General features: G+C 44.6%; 1 protein-coding gene across 2 annotated transcripts in view; it reads left to right on the top strand.

The window, feature by feature from the left end:
- Positions 1-703: 703 nt before the first annotated feature.
- Positions 704-16713, top strand: part of ELOVL5 (ELOVL fatty acid elongase 5) — a 76076-nt gene continuing 60066 nt past the window's right edge. Inside the window, exon 1 of one of the 2 annotated variants that reach the window (XM_043591659.1) lies at positions 704-882. The gene's annotated coding sequence lies outside the window, so the exon portion shown is untranslated. The remainder of the gene's footprint in view (positions 883-16713) is intronic. The other variant, XM_043591660.1, reaches the window with a different exon arrangement.

The raw sequence follows: 16713 nt of genomic DNA, 5'->3' as shown, positions 1-16713 counted from the left end.
TATCAATGAAAAACAGCAAGGATCTTCTATTCGTGCCTTGACCACAACGCACTGTCTTAAAAGTACTTACATTTGTCTAGCTGAAAAAGGCGTTGCTTACTTCACCTTTCCTCCTTTTAAACGCCTTTGGAATAATCTCTGGAGCAGACATAAAGTTGGCAGTGACCTCTAAGAAAAAGTATGAATCCTTAATAAAAATCACATTAAGTCTATCATAAGGGAGTGAAGCTGTAACATCAATTTTGAGTGCTTTTCGCTGTTGCCTTATCTTGTTCAACAGCACACTTTCGCTCCAGTGGTCTCCCGTATGCATTTAACCCTTTCAGCTAAAACCGAGGAGAACTGATCCCTTTCCACAATTGTAAAGGAGATGGCTCCGAGAGTGGGCTTCTGCGGTCCAAAACGCGGCAACTCAACCTTGCCTTGCCTGGCTTGGAGAGATTCAGAGTTCAGGGCATCAGGAACTTCACGGCAGCTATTGCGCAGGCTCTGCGTTCCGCGCAGCCTTGTTAGGAAGAAAAGGGATAAAACTGCCAGGACACATGTGAACCCGAGGGCACCAACCCCGGCCTTGGCTCCCCACTGCAACGGGTTCTGGAATTTACAATCACGAAAGTTCTATTGTCTCGCTATTGGCTCCAGGGCCGCATGACATCATAGCGCTTGATTCATCCCTCGGGCCCCGATTGGCTGGCCGCGCCATTGTGACGTCACGGTCAGCCCACGTTCTGATTGTAGATACCCGGCGCCTTCCTCTTCCCATCGCCGCGATTCCTCGCTACCGGTGCCTCCCTCCCACATCTTCCTTCACTCCGCTGGTCGCGGGCGCTCCTGGCCGCCGCGCCGCCTCTCAAAGCTACCGCTGCCCTCTCGGACTACGAGGTAAGCCGTCAGCTCCTGGAAACTTCGCCTGGGGCCGCCGCTCGGCCATGACACCGGCGCGAGCGCGCGGCCGGGACGCGACGGCTGCGAACCGCCGTTAGGACCAGACCCAGTGCCGATTTACAGCCCCCCGCGCGGCTCGCGCTCCGCCCGCGTGGCGGAGAAGCCTGTCGGGCCCCAGCCCGGCTCCCCGGGCACGGACGGCGGGCGCGGGAGCTCCGGGCGGGCGCGAGGCGGCTCGCCGGCCGCCAGGGAGAAGCTGGGCGTCTCGGGAGTTCCCACCGCGCCGCAGTCTCACCTGTTCGGCGGAGGAAGCAGCAGGCGGGCGGATTTGCACGCTGACAGGAGCGGCGGGGCCGCACGCTGTGCCCTGAGCGCTGGCGGCAGGGATGGGTCTGTAAGCTCGGGTCCGCCCGCCCTGTCGGGACGAACTCGCGGATGGGAGGTCCAGGGAAGCGCCGTCTGGGAGAGCGAGTGATTTCTTCGGGCAGAACAAAACCTGACTGAGTTCAGAGAGCCTCTGCGGGGTCGCGGGGCGGGTCGGCACCGAGAGCCGGGGCGCTCCCGCCCTCGCCCCACGCGGAGCTCAGGGAGGGCGGTGAGGGGACCCTTCGGCCTTTCCTTTTTTCCCTTCCTCTCCCCGCCTCTGCCTCCAGGAGGAAAGCCCGCTAGCCCGGGGCCACTCGGGTTTTATTAAAACCAGAGAACTGCAGCCCAGCGGTACTCCGGGAGGGATAAGGCCGACGGGGAAGCGGGGGGCGGGGACTCGAGGGCGACCTGGGCGGCCCTTTGGGGAATCCGGGCGCGGGAGCGGCGGACTAGGAGGGAGGCGCGCGGCGCGGGAGCGGCTCCGGGCCGGGGAAGCCTTAGGGTCGCGGCTGTTGGGGGTTGTAAGGAAAAGTGCCGTTGTACAGTCTCCACGCCAATAAGACCTGCCCCTCTCTGCCGCGTCTGCCCGCCTGCGTCCGGGTGGGGGAGGTCGTGCCTGGAGCAAGAGTTCTTTTAATCTGTCTCTTGCAACCGTTCCGTGCTCTTGCACTTTAAGGGTGTTGGTTTCCTCTTCTCACAACTGTAGTTAAGCTCATTTCCCGGCTTCTTGATTGCAGATTTGGAGAGCGTATTAGGCCAATTTTGGAGTGGGGGTAGGGGTCCTGTATGAAAGAATTCAGTGCTTGACTTATTAGCTGGGCTGGGAAACCAGGAGGTTCGGGCGAGGAGGTAATTGCGGCGAGCGAGCAGCCTTAATTCTTTAAGAACGGACCCTTGGCAGGAAGTGCTTTTTAGAGGTGTACGGTGGAGCTAATGTTGCTTGTTAGGTTTTGTAACGGGTTCCCCTAACCACTTAGGTAGATAACCTGTTGGTTTGCACTTGTTTTGCTTGCATGTCTCAGCCAACAACATTTGGTGCAGAATCTGCAGATACCGACGTAGCGAGTTTTGCATTCGATGGCTGTGGACAAACACTTTAACTTTACATCTTCGGTTAGGACACAAGTGAATCACTTTTTTAGTCAGCTCAGATGCTGCCTGGGATTCTCCCAGAAAGCCCCGCACTTGAAAGAGAAATGTAACTCATGTCCCTTTTAGGTTCTTACCCCCAAAGTTGTAACTTCTCATTGCCAGGAGCTTTTCCTGTATTGTTCTCTCTTTTTGCATTTTCTTTTCCATTTCTAACTGAAGACAAAAGGAAAATGTTACTGATGGCTACAGATGGCTAATTTTACAGAATATAGAATTTTGCTGAAAAGTGAAAGTGGAAAGCGTATTAAAACTCGTCAGATTTTTCAAGAAAAGTACCTCATAACTTCAAACGCTGACCTCATTCCCTTGACTCAGTTTCCTTGTGTATACGTGGGTGTTTTCTGATGCAGAACTTTTTAAAAAATTTTTTTAACGTTTATTCATTTTTTGATAGAGACAGAGCGTGAGTGGGGGAGGGGCAAAGAGAGAGGGAGACACAGAATCTGAAGCAGGCTCTAGGCTCTGAGCTGCCAGCACAGAGCCAGACATGGGGCTCAAACTCACCGACAGTGAGATCATGACCTGAGCTGAAGTCCGAAGCCCAACGGACTGAGCCACCCAGGCGCCCCTCTGATGCAGAATTTTTATGGATTTCAGGAGATGGATACAAATGAAAGCCCGTCTTGGGGTCCACCAAATAGTGGTTTAATAAATGCTTCCTTATTCTTGGGGAAGAGGAACTGAGATTTAAAGGATGTGGCCAAGAATAAATCTCAAGAATTTAAAAAAAATTTTTTTCAACGTTTATTTATTTTCGGGACAGAGAGAGACAGAGCATGAACGGGGGAGGGGCAGAGAGAGAGGGAGACACAGAATCGGAAACAGGCTCCAGGCTCCGAGCCATCAGCCCAGAGCCTGACGCCGGGCTCGAACTCACGGACCGCGAGATCGTGACCTGGCTGAAGTCGGACGCTTAACCGACTGCGCCACCCAGGCGCCCCAAATCTCAAGAATTTTAAATAAATGGGAAAATATTCAAAACTTTAGATTTTTTACACTTATTCCTGTATGCCTATGAAGTCACTTTTGAAAATGAGCTAAGTTATTCCCTTGGATCAGCAGAGCCTCTTTTTTTTTTTTTTTTTTTTTTTATTCCCTGGTTAGAGAACTTAATTTTGGGGATTGCAAGGATCTTTTTTTCACTACCTTTTCTTTTACTCTCAGCATAGTTATTGATTGTCCTCTTGCTTCTAGAGGTGAGTCTCAGTCCTTGGGCGTCTTATTTCCAACATGAATTATACAAATCAAGGCAAAACTGTTAACTTCGTTTCGGATAACTTTGGTGCTCAAGTAGATAATAGAGTGTGAGCGACAGTTTTACTTTTTTATTTGGCCACATTCTTCCTCTCCCCTAAGAAATGTTGTTTTTTAATTCCTCATCTGAGCTACTAACTCTTCTGTTACTGATGGGATGATCTTTCCATTAGTTATCCATAAATATGTCTTTTTTGTGTGTGCGTTCAGTTTCAGGTATTGCTGATGTGAGCACCTTTCAATTAATAGTTGTTTGCCATATATAATTCTTATAACATCCTTATCCCCTGCCTCCTTTTTTTAATGAATTGAGACCTGGGGTCCCTGGGTTGCTCAGTCAGTTAAGTGCCCTACTTTTGAACTCAGCTCAGGTCATGGGTTCAAGCTCCACATTGGACTCCGTGCAGGGTATGAAGCCTACTTTAAAAAAACAACAAAAAAAATTGAGACCTGAGTCCTAGAGATGTCAAGTGACTTTTCCAAATTCACAGAGCTCTGTCTCCAGTATCGTACTGCTCCTTCTTCTATCCTTGTACTGCCAGGATTTGTTCAGTCAGCTGTGTGCCATTTGTGAAATCCTGTTACTCTGTAATTTAAAAACCTAAGGTAGTCAACCCAAGATTAACAGTTTGTCATCTTTCCGATCTACCTGAAATCTGTTCCCATCCTTTTTTTCCTTACTTAATGCACTTTTTACAAATCCATTGGCTTGTCAGTTAATTGAATGTGTAGTGTGTGTGTGTGTGTGTGTGTGTGTGTGTGTGTGTGTTGGGAGAGGTTTATATACAAAGTTTAATGACATCATTCTGACTCCAAAGGTCTTCCTGCATTAGTTTACACTTTAATCCTTTCATACCCATACTGAATCTATACCTTGGACTGAAGAGGGTTCAGAAGCAGATTTCTGGGAGACTTGTGTAACTGTGTCTGGGTAAGCTTTCTGTGGCAGAACTATCCACATGAGACATATCAGTGCCTACCACTGCAAGATTGGTTAGGATGCTTTCAGTACAGGAAACTGGAAACCCAACTCGGATGGGCTTAAATGACCACCTGAAAGGTCCTGAGGGCAAAACTTTCTATCAGTTTCTCTGTGGTCCTTTTAGGTGTCACGTCCACAGGCTGATTTTGCAAGATGACTGCCAGCAACAGTCTGGACCCCCGTTACCATATTCTCATATGGGAACTTCACTTCCCACCACCTTCCAAAGAGGGCCCTTGGCGTTGAGGTGATTAACTTCGGCCTGGTCACTTGAAGTAGTAACTAGAACAATGGAAATCTGATAACCTGGGGGCCCCATCTCAGAACTGAAGAAGTCGGTTTAAATCCCACCTCACCTGTTTGGCCGCTGCCATACCTTCACTAAGGGCCAGTGTGGACATGGCGGAAGTCAGCCACTATGGGGACTGTAAAGGCCTCCAAGGATGCCAGTTCTAAAGAGATGAATAGATTAAAGTAAGAAGAACTGAATCAACATTTGAATGTAGCCTTACATTTCATAGAGGAATCTTACTGATTTGGAGAGAGAAGACAGGCATTCTAGGAGAGGAGGAGTTTGGAGAACAATGTGGAATCATTGGGCAAAAAGCAAGTAGCCCAGCCCAGCTGGCTGAAGTTGACAGTGCTGAAGTGGAAGAAAAAGTTAGAAAGGCAAGTTGTTGATGATAATAATAATGGCTATCTTTTATTGAGCTCTTATGTGTCAAACCCTGCAGTGGACACTTTATATGGATTTATCGCAATTACTACTTTTTATTTTATTAAAAAAATTTTTTTAATGTTTATTCATTTTTTTTTTATTTAAATAACTTTTTTTAATGTTTATTTTTGAGAGAGAGAGACAGAGCGTGAGCAGGGGAGGGGCAGAGAGAGGGAGACACAGAATTCAAAGCAGGCTCCAAGCTGTCAGCACAGAGCCTAATGCAGGGCTCCAACCCACGAACCATGAGATCATGACCTGAGCCAAAGTTGTACGTTTAACTGACTGAGCCACCCAGGCGTCCCTGTCTCAGTTACTATTAATTGGTACTGTGAGCATTCCCCATTTACAGGTAAAGAAATGGAGGCTCAGAGAAGTTTAGATACTTGGCCAAGGTCACAAAACATTCCAGCCCAGATCATCTTGATCCCCTAGCCTGCCCTCTCTCCTGAGGTAACAGTAACACTGAAGCTTTTGAACTGAGTGTTATGAATGCTGTACTCCAGGAATATGACTCTTATCAGAATGTGTAAGATGGATTGGCCTGGACAGAGGCTAAGAATGTAGAGAGGGGTTGGGAAGCTGTTAGAGGTAGCCTAGGAGAACAATAAAGCCCCACCGGGAACTACAGCCATGAGCACAGACTGGAGAGCACTAATCAATTGTACAAGATCATTTCTAGGTTAAGATCTATGAGACCTGGAGACCAGTTGGATTTGAGGGCCAACAAGACAAAGAACACTTGTAAGACTGGGTGGTAGAAGAAACATGGTGTTACAAAGAGAGAAGGAGGAAGCTTTGCAATCAGGTGTAATATCCAAACGGCCCAGACACGTATCTGGACAGGTTGCTTCTTCCCACAGTCTTTGCAGCCACTTCTTTTTGTTGCCCGTCTACAAGTATGTGTTTCCATGTTTCATCCGTTTTCAGACAGTTTTTCGTATTTTAACATATATTGGTAGAGATGCAGCTTATAATCAGTGGCATCGTAAGATCACTGCAGGTACTTCTCTGCATTTTATCCTACTGCCTCCCAACTTTTAATCAAGTGTCATTGGTGAGAGAAGGAAAATCCTGTATTGGTAAATCTTGTGCAGCCGATTGCTTGGCAGAGCCAGGAAGAAGAACCATGACTTCTGGGCTCCATCCATCAGCTGAGTTTCCTCAGTTTATATGACAGATATTAAAATCAGTGTTGCCTCATGATACAGGATTGTAGTAAAACATATGCATATTTCTTTATTACAACTGAAATAATTTGAGAAGATGGGAAGGCATAGTTTAAGTAGGGTGCCTCATCCTTGTATAGAACCTGGCTGCCATGATTCCTTGTCCTAATTTGCCACCAACCGTGAGCAGATCAACTCTGGGTATTGGTTTCTTTCTTTAAAAGATTAAACTGAGGTGCTTTCCAAGTCCCTTTCAGAACTAAAATTTTTTATTTTCACTTTTGCCAAGAGCAAACCCTTTGTTTCTGTTTGACTAGGAATAGAGAGGGAAAGTTGAAATCATTTAGGTCTTAGGCAACATCAGGATCAGTGATGGAAGTTAGTTGTTAACCATAACTACTGGACATGTTCTGGCCTAGCAAAGTGAATTATATTTAGGAAGATAACCTGACCTAATTTTGAGTTTGTGTAATAGAACCCCTCCTTCCCCTGACACACATCCCCGACCCCTATCTGAACTCATAAATGTTATCATTTCCAAACTGTTTGGTTCCCACTGGGTTCCTGCTGGCATATTTTCTCAATGGGAACTTTTTTTTTTTTTTTTTTTGGTCTCATGTGTATTTCCTTTTAGAATTGTATGGTCCCTGGATATAAATTATTTGTACTTGCTGAATGTTCAGAAAGACTAAATTCCCACCCTTCCTTCTCCCTAGCCCCTGCCAGTTGTATTTGAAGTAAAGTGGTATGTAACCTTTCTTAAATTAGACTTTTGTACCTTTTGTTTGATGTCTTTGCTGACAGGGATTTAGGAAATCTTTTCTTTTTTAAAAAATATTTTTAGCCCTGGTACAGTCATGTTTTCTCTAGTTAGGAAAATAACCATTTTCTTGAAACGCCTGTGATTTCTAACTATAATCCTAATACTTGGTTAGAACCCTCCTGCTAGCACATTCTGGTTAAAGTTTCCATCTCTGTGAAGTTCTCCCTTTGCCCTTTCCTATCCCCATTGTCACAGTTTCACCCAGTCAGAACAAATCTTTATAAGCCCATACTAAAAAGACCTAATTAAATCCACGCTGGAGAATTGGCCATTCAGGTCTCTACTGAATCTGTTAATGCTAAACCCCAGAGTATCTATTCTCCTCTTGTCTTGGAATAGCAAATACTACCACAGAGTAATCGTTAGGAATTTCTCTTTCCCCAAAGAACAGTTCTCATGATACCAAATTCAATAATATTCATTTACTTCTCTGGGAGTTTGGCAGTGTGGTGTGCATCCTTAGGGGATAGTGTTCAGGGTACCTCTGCTTCGGCCTTTGGCAGAAGAAATAAATTACTGATATTTACAGAAGTTGTTGACACCTCCATCTGCTGTATTTGTGAGCTGATATGCACCTCTGAAAATTTGAATTTTACTTCTTTTCAGAACTTGTAGATATTTACTGTGGATCTGAGGTGCATTTGTAAGAGAAACTATTTTTTTTTAAGTAAGCAAAGCTGTAGGAAGCAGATTGAAGAAGATGCCTTGTAGGTTAACAGCCACACATCTGGATGGGGTTCCAACTCTGCCACTTAGGATTGGGTAGGCTATGGTAGGTAAGTCATTTCCTCTCTTTGAGACTCATGTAGAACTTGGAGGTGATAATACAGGTGCCTACTTTGGAAGGGTGTTGAAACCATCAGTGTTAAACATGAAAGTTAAGTAGGGGACTGAATTTAATGATTATGGTAAAAAGATCTCTCTATTGTACAGAATGTCCATTGAAGCATTGTTTATAATAACAAAAGATTGAAAGATACAATAAATGCCTTTCAGAAGAATAAATTACAGCTGGCCAATGGAATATACTTTGCAACTTGTAAAAAGAATGAACCTCTTCTGTATATACTGAATGTAGCTGCTCAATAGCATATATTCGACACTTTTCTTCTTTTTTTTTTTTAAATTTATTTATTGTTTAATTTACATCCAAGTTAGTTAGCATATGGTGCAACAATGATTTCAGGAGTAGATTCCTTAATGCCACTTGCCCATTTAGACCATTCCCCCTCGCACAACCCCTCCAGCAACCCTCTATTCTCTCTCTCCCTGTTTTTATATTATATTTGCTTCCCTTCCCTTGTGTTCATGTTTTCTATCTTAAAGTCCTCATACGAGTGAAGTCATATGATATTTGTCTTTATCTAATTTCACTTAGCATAATACTCTCCAATTCCATCCACTTAGTTGCAAATGGCAAGATTTCATTCTTTTTGATTGCCAAGTAATACTCCATTGTACATATATACCACATCTTTATTCACTCATCTGTCAATGGACATTTGGGCTCTTTCCATACTTTGGCTATTGTCGATAGTGCTGCTATAAACATTGGGGTGCATGTGCCCCTTCGAAACAGCATACCTGTGTCCTTTGGATAAATACCTAGTAGTGCAATTGCGGGGTCATAGGGAAATTCTATTTTTAATTTTTTGAAGAACCTCCATATGTTTTCCAGAGTGGCTGCACCAGTTTGCATTCCCACCAGTAGTGCAAAAGAGATCTCTTTCTCTGCATCCTCACCAACATCTGTTGTTGCCTGAGTTGTTAAGGTAGCCATTCTGACACCTGTTGGCAGGTGTGAGGTGGAATCTCATTGTGGTTTTGATTTGTATTTCCCTGATGATGAGTGATGTTGAGCATTTTTTCATGTGTCTGTTTGCTATCTGGATGTCTTCTTTGGAGAAGTGTACTGGACACTTTTCTAAGGTGCTCTACATACATTGATTTATTTTGGCTTCACAAAACCCCACAAGGTAGGTACTCCAATTTTACAGATGAGAAAATTAAGGCACAGAAAGGTTAAGTGACTTGTTCAAGGCTCCACAGCCAGTAGCTGGCAGAGCCAGGATTTGAACCCAGGCAGTCCAGCTGCAGTCACCTTAGCTACCCTGCTACGCTGTATGCTTATTAGACCCTAAGTAGTCATCTTTGCATTTGCAGTTCTACCCATAGAACTAGAAGAAACAAAGTTGAGTTTCTTCATCATTACATTCTGAGAGGTTAACAGCATAACCAATATAGGACTTTTGACAGTAACTAAAGTTTTTAGAAAGAAAGCTAAAAGAATAATACTTATGATTAGTCCTTGAAAGAGTAACCTTTTGTTTATTCTGAGTCTTTTTTTCAAAATTCTGCACTGAAGCATTCTCTTCTTGGGTGTAATCAGAAGCATAGATCACAGAAGAGCTCTATAATTATTTGGTGTAAAAAAAAAAAAAAAATCAGTGATCAAAAACCCAGTTGCCAGTAGGCTGAACCAGTGTGATTGGCCAAGGACATCCAGCATCAGTTTCCTTACCTGGCCTTCGTTCCACCTGGGTTTGATTTACAAGGTGTATAAGACCTGAGAGGTGTGAGCTGGGAGGGGAGGGCACCCAAATCCTCTAGGGGGCCTCTGTCTCCAGATTGTCTGATTTCCCTTGGACGGAGGTGTAAGTCATGTGTATTTTGAAAACATCTACTAGGTCATTCTAACACAGGCCCCGTTAATGGCCACCTGTTCAGGCTCAAGATGGATACGTTTATCACCATCCTTAGTTCTCTTGGGATTATTAGACTCTTTTAGAACTTCATTTTCTTTCTGGGTTTGGGTCAGTAGATCTGACAACATTATGATGATTATGAGTACCACGGTTCCTCAAATAAGAGAATCACAAAATTCCCGGAGTGGCCTACATAGTAACATGAAATGTGACCAGGTGATAACTGTTGACTTTGGAGACATTCTTTAGAAGAGATGAATAAATGATTACTAGATTGTATTTGCTTTTTAAAGTGCCACATTGCAGCAAGCTGTTTTTTTTTAAAAACATTTTAACTCTGCTTCTCCCCATTCACCTCCTTACCCAATAACCTTTGTAAAATGTGGGTGTTTAGATTCAGTTTAAACAAAGAAATGTGTTCTCATGTCACATGCCTTATGTATGTTACACAGGTTTGAATTTAAATCTTTCAAGACCTTTTCTCTTGGGGGTTGCATAACTTATCTTTGTTAATTATGTTTTTCCACCCTCTTTTAATTTCAGCTGAGGCTGTGATGCTGCCTTTGTGTATTTGTACAAATTAGCTTGAAGAACATGATAATTTATTTTGAATATTCAAGTAATCACATCACTTAAGAGACTGCAATCAGATAAGAATTATAAGTAGTTGCTCGTGGCAGAAAATGTTGCTTAAAGGCCCCCTTGTCTCCCAGTTATTTGCAATTGGCAGTCTCAGACGTTTAGGAATATGAAGCATTTCTCAGCCTCTTTAAGCTTAGTCTTTAAAGCAACCATTAGAGGCATGCAGAAGGTCTTGATGGCCATGATCTGCTTTGGCCATTGATTTTCTTGAATCATGCTTGTAGAGGAGACGGTGGTTGCTCTGTGAAGCAGGTTGGAGCTTCTCCAGATGAACCCCTTAAATACTGCACTCACTTCCTCTTCAGAGCAGCTCCTTTTTTTTTTTTTTTTTTAATTTTTTTTTTCAACGTTTATTTATTTTTGGGACAGAGAGAGACAGAGCATGAACGGGGGAGGGGCAGAGAGAGAGGGAGACACAGAATCGGAAACAGGCTCCAGGCTCTGAGCCATCAGCCCAGAGCCTGACATGGGGCTCGAACTCACGGACCGCGAGATCGTGACCTGGCTGAAGTCGGACGCTTAACCGACTGCGCCACCCAGGCGCCCCAGAGCAGCTCCTTTTTGTTGACTTGGCAAGGAGTGGTAGGTCTGGAATAGGCTCAGTGACCCCAAAGGAAGACGGCTGTGACTGCAGCGTGCCGTGAGATAGGTGCTTCTCACTGAGCATTGATAGAGATAGAGCCTCATGCTTCAGTTCATCATCTTTGAGAAACTGGACTGGCATATGTTAAAGGACTTCCCCAAATTCAAGATTTAGGTGAGTAGTTGCAAAGTATCATTGGAAGACCGATCTCGGTGGGTGTTCTCCTTGTCCATAGACTTGAGTATCCACCCACTGTCCATTTTATTTCTAATCCCCGTCTGGGCTGCAGACTGAACCTCTCATCAGCTAGTTTTCACCTAGATGTCCTACTAACTGCTCTGTCCTGTTGGCCAGCATGGTGAAGAGCACTACCATCTACCAGTTTGCCCAAGCCTTCAAGCTGGCTGCAGTGTTTGAGTCCTTCTCTCTCATCAGCGATGTCCTTCCTTCTACTCCAGCTGTCAGTCACCAAGTGTTGTCCATTCAGGCTCCTCTCTGTCCCTCTCCACGGCCCCTTTCCCTCCTAGGGCCCAACCCTTGCAGCGCGTGAGTTTTTGGATAACTGAACAACTACAGTTTCTCCCTGGCTCCTTCTGGTCTTCCCTGTGGTCCGGTTCCTACTCTGTTGCCACAGTGGTCTCCTGACACATTAATAGGATCATTTCACTTCATCCTAAAAATTTCATTTTCCCCCTCTTCTGGGCCATCCTTCATCCAGCTTCATTTCCTGCCACTTTCCTGCCTGCACTTCTCACTCTGTACACACCACAGACTTCATTTCTCCAAATGTGCCTGGTCTAGGGGTGTCTGGGTGGCTCATTTGGTTAAGCGTCTGACTCTTGTTTTCAACTCAGGTCATGATCTCACAGTTCGTGGGTTCAAGCCCCACATTGGGCTCTGTGCTGGCAGTGTGGAGCCTGGCTCAGGATTCTCTTTCTCTTCCTCTCTCTCTCCCAAAATAAATAAACTTCAAAAAAATTTAAATAAAAGAAAAAATAGAACAAATGTCCCATTTCTACTCCACATAGGCTGTATTTGGATGCCTCCTCATCGATTGCTCCCCACCAAAAAAACGAACACAAGAGCAAAGTAAATTTAATGGCAAAAAAAAAGCCCTGTTTTTCATGAATTCTTCAAATCCTCACAGCATAGAGCTTTTGATCCTTTTGATGGAATCAAATGTTCTTGGTTCTGATACCAACCTTCATGTGCCTCAGTTTCCTCATTCTTAAAGTAAGAATAACTAGTGCTTTGCTTTTCTTTTTGCTCAGTGTCTGGCATGTTTATCTCTGTGTCCTCGGTACCTATATGCCATCAGCTATGTGGTAGCTGTCTAGAAATTATTTGCACGAATGAGTCTCTAAAGATGTAGCTTTCAAGGATCAATTCAGTACAGTACAGCACAGTAATCTGTGCTAATGGCTGTGTGAAGATGAGTGTACCTGGGTAGCCTGAGAATACATAATTCATGAATGAGGAGCCCACCTGGGCAGGAGACTCTGAAGGATGGGCTTCCCTGCCTGTAATGTTTCCATCCTCCCACTCTAAGCTGTGGGAGTAAAGCAGCAATAACCTCAGGCCATACAAATTGCTAAATATCCACTCACCCAGGAGCAAAGGTGACACATGCTATTATTTTAAAGAGCTTTGTTTATTTGCATATTAACCTTGTTAAGCATTCAAGTAGAGCATGACAGTGATATACCACTCCAGTGGCACTGCGCCCAAGGAAGGAATAGTAAATTCTGGTGTCTTAGGCACCTGGCTATTCCATGAGAAAATAATGATGGAGACTGACATACTTTTCTAACCTTGTTTTGGTGGGCCACAACATCGATCTGAGGTTGAAGTAGACCATATAAGTTGGACAGAGCCTATCTGTGTTAGTAGCCCCATGGCCGTTAGTTCATTGATCATTCACACTCCCCATTGAGGATTTTTGTGTGCTTCCCTCTGCTAAGGACCGTAAATCCTGTAGTAACACATGACCATACACCCACTGGCAAAGAGATTGTAGTTCAGGAGAAGAGGTGAAGTATGTACTTGAGTCAACATAATTACTGGTATTGCAGATATGCCCTTTTTTTTTTTTTTTTTGCAGTAAGGTTTGGCTGTAAGTGATGAAGCTTCCAAAATAATAGTGGAGTCAACAGTGGGATCTTAAAATAAAATAGAAATTCATTATCTCCCATAAAAGGTTGCTGAGGCAGTCCAGGGCTGGTTTAACCTTCCATAGACTCACTTCTAGCTTACTGTGCATCAGGCCTAGGTTGTGATCCCTGTCTTCCAACTAGCAGGATGAAGGAAGAGACCAAAGAAGGGACACAGGGGTCATCCAGGCCTTCTTTTATTTTATTATTATTTTTTAATATAACTTATTGTCAAGTTGGCTAACATACAGTGTGCCCTTGGTTTCAGGGGTAGATTCCCATGATTCATCGCTAACATACAACATCCAGTGCTCATCCCAACAAGTGCCCTCCTCAATGCCCATCACCCATCCCCCCCCCCCGCCCCCTCCAATCAACCCTCAGTTTGTTCTCTGTATTTAAGAGTCTCTTATGGTTTGCATCCCTCCCTCTCTGTATTTTTTCCCCTTCCCTTCCCCCATGGTCTTCTGTTAAGTTTCTTAAGATCCACATATCCGTGAAAACATATGATGTCTGTCTTTCTCTGCCTGACTTATTTCACTTAGCATAATACCCTCCAGTTTCATCCATGTTGCTGCAAATGGCCAGATTTCATTCTTTCTCATTGCCAAGTAGTATTCCATTGTATATATGAACCACATCTTCTTTATCCATTCGTCAGTTGATGGACAATTAGGCTCTTTCCATAATTTGGCTGTTGTTGAAAGTGCTGCTATAAACATTGGAGTACACGTGCCCCTTGAATCAACACTCCTGTATCCCTTGGATAAATTCCTAGTAGTGCTATTGCTGGATCATATGGTAATTCTCTTTTTAATTTTTTGAGGAACCTCCACACTGTTTTCCAGAGCGGCTGCAGCAGTTTGCATTCCCACCAACAGTGCAAGAGGGTTCCCATTTCTCCACATCCTTGCGAGCATCTGTTGTTTCTTGAGTTGTTAATTTTAGCAACTCTGACCGGTGTGAGGTGGTATCTCGGTGTGGTTTTGATTTGTATTGTGCCTTCTTTTAGGAGAAGTTCCCAGAAACTGCCCCTGGATAATTTTGCTTGTTTCCTTGGCCAGAACTTCAGCATGTGGCCACGTGAAGCTGGCAAAGTCTCATTTGATCCTGGCCATAGGCAGCCAGAAGTCTGCTACTCTATATACAGAAATTAGGCAATAACGCTCAGTCTGTACCACAGGTGGTGGATGAGATTGACAGTCCTGCCCATGTGAAATTTAGATTCAGGAGAAGATACAGATGAACAGATACGAGTACTGCAGTGATGGGGACTATGTGACTTCATGTGAATGAGAACAAACAGGAAGGACACCTAATTAATACGGGATCAGGAAAGCTTGCCTGGAGAAGCAGGAATCTGTCTGATGGAAAGAGGAAATAGGCCAAATATTCTAGCAAAGGCTCTGAAGAGAGAGGGGCAGGTGGCTAGGGAAGGGAGGAACATGTGAGGAACTGAAAAAATCAGTAAGGAAAACCAGAGGAGGAAGCAGAGGCCTGATCACGTGAGCCCTGGGAACCACACTGAGGAGTTTGGACATTTTTCTGAAAACTTTTAACCGGTAGTGAGGAGGTGAATAACCTAGAAAGATGTCTTTTGGGGGTGGGGAGCAGAATAAGCCTTGAGGCAGAGATGATCCATCAGGAGGGAGGGCATTACCAGAACAGTGGCTTTGGGGATAGAGAGAAGTGGATGGATACAACTCCTATCAGTTTCATGGAGTTTAAGAACTGGGAAAGAATTTAGAAATAACCATGGTCTGCTTTTTCACTTGAGAGATGATGAAAGCAGGGTTAAGCATTTAAATAGCTTGCTCAGGGTCACCCAGCTAGCTGTGGAGCAGCACCTGGAAACTTTCTCTGCCTAAACTCATTCCCTTAGGTCACTGCTTGATATGCCAGTTTGGCAGAACAGGGCATTGTGGGCATTCAGAGAAGGCAGAGTTAAAGAGAAGCTAAGCCATTCTGGAGCTGGGCCTTAAGAGATGAGAATAATGTGCACAGGAGAATGGACAGGGGCCTCTGGATAAAGCAGATTACCTGAGCCTGGGTGTGGAGCTCAGCTGTGTTTGGTGCTCCTGGGTTCTGCAGTGTGAGTACAGCTCTAGAAAACTTCAAGGAAGTAGTAGAAGATAATGCTGCAGAAGTATTTTGAAATCGTGGAAGCCTTTAATATAAGACTAAGTGGATTAGACTTCATTCCTTAAGCAACAGGGAGCCAGTTAACACTTAGTATCAGAGGACTTAATGTCATCTTGACAGCAGCGTCTGCATTTTGTTTAACTTTTGCCTGTCTCGGTGCTTTTGCGGGTGGTTGCGGTCAGCTGAACAGCGGCCACCCGAAGATGGCTGCGTCCTAAGTCCCAGCACCTGTGAATATGTTAGGTTACAGGCAAAGGACAATTAAGGTTGCAGATGGAATTAAGATTGTTGATCAGCTCACTGAAATGGGGAAACCAGCCCGGATTATCCAGGTGAGCTCAGTGTAATCACAAGTGTCCTAAAATGTGGAAGAAGGAGGCAGGAGAGAACCAGACCAGTGGCAGCACAGGGAGACTTGGCCCAGTGTTGCTTGCTTTGAAGGTGGATGTAAGGACTGGGAACCAAGAAATGCAGGTAGGAAGAGGATTCTCCTATAGAGGCTTCAGAAAAGAGTGCAGCCCTCCTGCCACCTCTGATTTTAGTCTATTGAGACTCATTTGGGACTTCTGATCTCCTGAAATGTAAGAGAAAAATTGTGGTTTTTTTTTTTAATTTTTTTTAACATTTATTTATTTTTGAGACAGAGAGAGACAGACAGACAGAGAAAGAGCATGAGTCAGGGAGGAGCAGAGAGAGGGAGACACAGAATTGGAAGCAGGCACCAGGCTCTGAGCCATCAGCCCAGAGCCCAACACGGGGCTCGAACTCACGGACCACAAGATCATGACCTGAGCTGAAGTCGGACGCTTAACCGACTGAGCCACCCAGGTGCCCCAAAATTGTGTTGTTTGAAGCTGCTTACTTTGTGGCAGTGTGTTACAGTAGCCATAGAAAACTAAAACAGTGGTCGGTATTTGTTTACCTAGTGAATGAGAACTGTGCTTTAAGAAAGATCAATGGGACAGATTGACTTGTAACAGGGATTGGCAAGGAGGAGGTTCTGGGGGCCGAGTAGAAAACTGTTCTGGTAGAGAGGTGATGGGGTGAGACTGGAGGGGGAAAGGGTGGGGATGTGGGTGGGTGAAACTGCAGAACCTTTACAGGACTCGGACCCGAAGCCCTGGTGGCCCGGTATCCAGGGC

Source organism: Prionailurus bengalensis, chromosome B2, assembly GCF_016509475.1.
Source record: "Prionailurus bengalensis isolate Pbe53 chromosome B2, Fcat_Pben_1.1_paternal_pri, whole genome shotgun sequence".
NCBI classification, from domain to species: domain Eukaryota; kingdom Metazoa; phylum Chordata; class Mammalia; order Carnivora; family Felidae; genus Prionailurus; species Prionailurus bengalensis.
The sequence above is the reverse complement of the archived record's forward strand: the minus strand, read 5'-3'. Positions and strand labels throughout refer to the sequence as shown.